At 39.3% G+C, this 5,652-nt stretch overlaps 1 protein-coding gene across 1 annotated transcript in view; it reads left to right on the forward strand.

Moving 5' to 3' along the window:
• LOC111872150 (acetylcholine receptor subunit alpha-like 1) overlaps positions 1 to 5,652 on the forward strand; it is a 586,882-nt gene that overhangs the window by 280,197 nt on the left and 301,033 nt on the right. Inside the window, exon 3 of the mRNA XM_023865742.2 lies at positions 4,627 to 4,802. The gene's annotated coding sequence lies outside the window, so the exon portion shown is untranslated. The remainder of the gene's footprint in view (positions 1 to 4,626; positions 4,803 to 5,652) is intronic.

The raw sequence follows: 5,652 nt of genomic DNA on the forward strand, positions 1-5,652 counted from the left end.
TAATGGTCATGTCTTTCATTCGAACCTTCTAAACCAATGGACAGTTCTTTTATGATTGCTATTGGTGACTGTAAAAGTTGTCGGGAATTTCCGATTTACAGGCATAATGATACACAGTGAGACCTACTTTACATAAAATCATAATCGAAAATTATTATATCCTTTATAGGTAAATGACACATATATCCTTAGCAACATAAGCCAACATAACCTCCTGTATGCTACGATACTACTTGCATTACGATAGCATAGAATGTTACATAATAAAAATTGAAGTAGTTATTGTAAGTATATGTGAGCTATATATCATAGTGTATGACCTGGGTTTAAACCGCTTTAGGGCGAGCTCTGGGGTGCGTACTGGCTCTCATTAAATGGATACCTGTGGCTCTTTTCCCACGGGTAAAGCGGTCGGGCTCGTTCCTAAATTAAGGCTGTGAGAAGTCATGTTTCCACTCCGCCATTTGTCTTCATAGAATGGCGCGTAAGTCCATGCAGGGACATCGAGTTTTACAATCCTTGCGGCATGATGTAATACTTGAGCACGATGTCTCTTGTCATCATACGCTGCGGAGTGATATGAACCTTAGAAACTCGAATATCAATGTAGATGATATGGCCTTTGGCACCGTGAATGCTCTTTATGGGTAATTATTTTAAAAATGATCAAAATTAGTGTTCCGTGCTTAAAGCAGATCTTGTAAAGTGGAGTGGGAAATTTGTAGGTATACATTTATAAAGGAAACTGACCGTTTCACTGTTTTGATACATAAAGAGTAGAAATCTTTCAAGTTCAACTAATTTAATTAAACAAATTACACTTAATGGATTTACACTTTCTTAAAATACCTTCATATCAACTTTTCTATGCTTGGTTACGAGGGATCAGTAGATATAGACATGAAACCTGGACGCGAAATATAGAATTATCACAGCATCAAAGATATTTTATTAATTTTGCAGGATATTGCCTCAAGAAATTTGTTGATACATTTTTAAAATATTTATTACCCCACAGAGCTTGTCATGAAATAAGACCTCGAGGTGTATGCTTGTGACGTCACTTTATTACCCTTCCAAATAACTACAATTGAACGTAACTATAACACAAAATGTTGAAGAAGTCGTTTCACAGTCTCTCCTTTCGTGTTAACAGCTCTCACTAGGATGTCAAAGAATATTTATATGCAGTGTTCTATACATAAGACGTTCTCGGGCAACGAACCTTCATGCAACAAGAATTTCCTGGTCAACGAACCTTTAATGAAGGTTATCCAGGTTCCGGCAAACAAGACGCAACAACTAGTAGAGCAAACGCTGTGCAGTCACGGATCATAAGTCAAGGAATTAAAAGGGAAAGATGTATCAATTCCTCACAGAGCTGGTCCATATTAATTAAATTCGCGTAAAGGTAATCAAATTCCTCTGATATTAAAGTGTATACAGAGGGATGCTTACATGGGAGTAAGACAGCCGAAGCATGAAGTTGATCCCTCATCTAAATCTAATGTCCTTACATGTATTATTTCCTTGATGCTTAAGTACTAGTACAGCTTCATAACCACTGTCAAAAATTTCAGAAAGAAATATTTATTCAAATTAATGTTACTGACGCAGATATTGATAACTGCATCCTTTCTCATGTAATTGGGCCCGAAACATTGACCTTGAAACAAGACTGCTTCATTGTAGGTTCTGAAGTATGGTCTGTGTAATAAAATGAGACAATTTACATATTTTTGCACGCATTTCGAAACAACATAAAGCCTTTATATTAAAGAGAAAGTGATTTATTACCTCTTATCATTTTTCTCCGCTGTCTCCAATTTAATGGCATTACGTACGCACTTGGGCTCCACATGATAAATTGTTTTATCAGTGTTTCCAAACTTTGTAATATATTTCTGCAACTTTGCGAACATCTCCGAATTCCCGGACGAGAAGTAACTTCTATATAAGTGGTAGACTTGATAAGCACCGCCATAAATGGAAGAACCGTTAAAATACAGAAGCACATTATGAAAGCTATTTATCACTGGAAATATAATTACTTAACATTTATGAAAACGACAGGGAGCACTATGCTACAAGCCGGAAGGTCGCGGGATCGAATCCCGATGAAGTGATTGGATTTTTTTAAATTTACCTAACCCTTCCAGCCGCACTATGGCCCTAGGGTCGACTCAGCCTCTAACAGAAATGAGTACCAGGAATATTCTTGGAATGTTCTTAGGGGTAAAGGGCGGCCGGGCGCGTAAGGCTGAAAACCTTACCGCCATCTATGTGCAGATTTTCTAGATAATGTGGGAACCTCAACATCTCACAACCCTATGGGCCTCCACGTCCTGTTACACGGATACCTTTACTTTGTACTTTTACTTGCTTGCTTATGAAAGCGACAGTAATCTTATTGTCACGTGTAGGGTGGTACGCGTGACGAAATGACGGGTTATAATTCGGATGATTGGATTTATTAACACCTCGGTTACAACCTCTCTTAATCGCATTTAAATTACAGCGCTGTCGCTGATTTACACAACTTACTGTTTACCGTTGCACAAGCACTAGGATTCTCTGTTTCCACTAGATCTAGACATAGAAACTGTCACTTCAAATCACAATGAAGTTCTCTGGTCTTCTATGAACTTCCCGTGGCTATCTTCCACCGAGAACACGGAACTCACTTTCTGTCACTTTCACTTATAGTCAAAGTCACATTGCGACTGACGGTCAGTCAGTAAGTCTTGGTGTCGGGTCCTATCTGGGACTCATGACCAGATATTTATTACTGTTTGACAGTTACGGTCTTGTTTTTGTGGGGCGCCCTCTCTGATGAGAAAACGAGTCTGTCTTCTGTATATGCTGCTGGCCCTTGCCAGCGCAGTCTTTCTCGGGACCGAGTCCCTCGGGATTCGCGACAATATTTTTTACTATCTCAGATTCGACACTTCCCCTTTCGTCGCCTCCTACGACTCGCAAGGTCACGGTGGAAGTATTCGACCNCGGAACTCACTTTCTGTCACTTTCACTTATAGTCAAAGTCACATTGCGACTGACGGTCAGTCAGTAAGTCTTGGTGTCGGGTCCTATCTGGGACTCATGACCAGATATTTATTACTGTTTGACAGTTTAGGTCTTGTTATTGTGGGGCGCCCTCTCTGACGAGAGGACGGGTCACTTCTACTTCCAATTCGCTCTACTTACGTAGTCGCAGCGCGGACTCAACGGAAAACACAGCCTCTATTTTTTTAGAGGCGTACTTACCTCGTCGTTGCATGGCAACAGTAGCGGCGAGGACCCCATAGGGAACAGTCTGTCTATTGTTGAGGCTGTTTACCGAGCCGTTGCTTGGCAGCGCGTTGATCAAATACATTTCATTATCATATAACTTTACAGTCTGGTTATAATCGTTCTCCCCCAGAATATAAAGCAAACAAGCAAGCAAGCAATGAACTTCACACTATATGAAGAAGCTTCTTTTGTTAGGTATGGCACCTATTTAAAATGTGAATAAAATAAATTGGTCATAAGGCGCAATTACTTGAACAGGGAGATTAAATTACTGTACAAGAAATTGCGCCATAAGACCAATTTAGTTTATTCACATTTTAAATACCTACTAAAAGCAGCTTTTTCATATAGGGTGTATCTCATTTGTTTATCCGTATGTTTTCTACTAATTTCTGATGTTTCATGGTTTTTTTTTTTTACATTCTAGCTTTATGTTTTCCTGAAGTTGCCATTTTGGTTAGTAATCTGTGTTCAGAAATATACCGTATATCATGTATGGTTCAGTACAGCTGATATATTCGCGGTTGTCTCCGTGAATGGCCAAACTTCTCATCCAGAGGGATGTACTAAGACTGTCACTTTTTTGAAATTATGTTATTACTCTTTCTTAATATTAGTTGAATGATTCCAGTCATCTGTCTGGAATTATTGACGTTTCGGCCTTCATCATAATTAAAATTGATATTTTTTCCTTGGCACTACAGCCCCAGTGGGCCTAGGCCTACCTCCATGAACTTCTCGGGTTCACTTCGGGTTTCCTAGATCTTACATATTCGGTAGGACTCCTTGGGCGGGTGATCAGCTCGTCGCAAGGCCTCTACCTGTACACAAACACAGAAAAACGCACACACACAAACTAAAGATCCATGACCTGAGTGGCATTCGAACCCACGATCTCGGTTTCTAAGCGAGCGAAGACAGTGCATGCCTCAGACCGCTCGGCAACCGTGACTGGCTAAAATTGAGATTACACGTCCTGAATTACTGAATGTTTTAACGTGTTCAATTATTTCAGTTTCGGAATAGGTTTCACTCGCATTGCGTTTCTTCCCTGAAAAGAAGAGTATTTGATAAAATATTGAATAAAAAAATCTTCTTGATAGACTGACAGTCCGTCAGAATTGCAGTATCTTGTTGAAAGGGGTAGGCCAACTGGTACATTTCCAGAGCTGTCAAATCCATTTAACTTCACTCATCCCATATTTCTTTAAAATCCATTTTAATTTAACCCACCTGGAAATTCAAAAGGACACAAACATTTATTGACCCTTGTTTACTGGGTTAGAAGTCAGAGAGATCAGAATTCATATTCTCATCTTACTGATTTGCTTTCAGATGCACAGTAATGGCGCATTCAGCCATGTTCCATTTCGCGGAAGAAGTTGTGCCCTGCGGATTCCAGAGACAGACATTGTGGTGCATTTTAATTGCTGGAGGATAACTGTTCCTTGGTGAAGACGTTGCCTGCACACAAGAGGAGCACAGGAGTCTGTGTCGTAGTGTTCCTTTGGGTAAGAATTCTTGCTTAGTTTTGTCCGATTGCGTACCTTATAATCCTCTTATGATTGTAGGTAAAACAGCTGGAAGTCATAATTCGCAGGTTCATCCTTCGATATGCATCTGTACGCTGAAGTTTAAATTTAAATTATGGCATAAATTTAGAAGCAGTTCATGTTTTGTTAAGCACGAAGGCTAAGAAGAGAAAGGTCATTTATCATGTTTATATCCTCTTTAATTTTCAAAGTCCGGAGATAGAGTCTGGGGTTCGTTGCCCTGAGCATCTTGCGTATGGAGTAGTGTTGTGTGTTATCCTATAGGCAAGGCTCACATGGCTAGATGCAACTGACTCAGTGGAAATGTCACACACACACACACACACACATGATAATTTTAATCGGCACTCTCACTACAGTTCATAGCTGTTGAAATCAGGATCAACGGAAAGTCATTAGCGACAATATATCGTTGCAATTCTACGTTTCGCAAAGAGCAGACTGTAATGCAGCCACACCACTTAAACATAATTTCACGTTTTACATATTAATTTTCTGTCGAATGCGAATTTTATTGAAATATTTTACTCATTGCATGGGCGGAACGTGTAGTACGAATGGTGATGCTGAATAATGAATACATATTTTGATCTCGAGACCTCAAATGGAAGAGAGAGTTTATGAGTTGTAAGCTTAGTTTCTGTATGACGTGATATACTGTATGGTTTTATTGAATTCTATTAGGTTCTAAATTAGATAGACGTGATTGACTCCATTGTTGACGCTAGTTAGACACTATTAGTTTTTTACTAATATAAATCACTCCGTCCAATGTGACCTGTAAGTTTTTTACTACATGAAAACTTAA

Source organism: Cryptotermes secundus, unplaced genomic scaffold (genome assembly GCF_002891405.2).
Source record: "Cryptotermes secundus unplaced genomic scaffold, Csec_1.0 scaffold534, whole genome shotgun sequence".
Lineage (NCBI taxonomy): Eukaryota > Metazoa > Arthropoda > Insecta > Blattodea > Kalotermitidae > Cryptotermes > Cryptotermes secundus.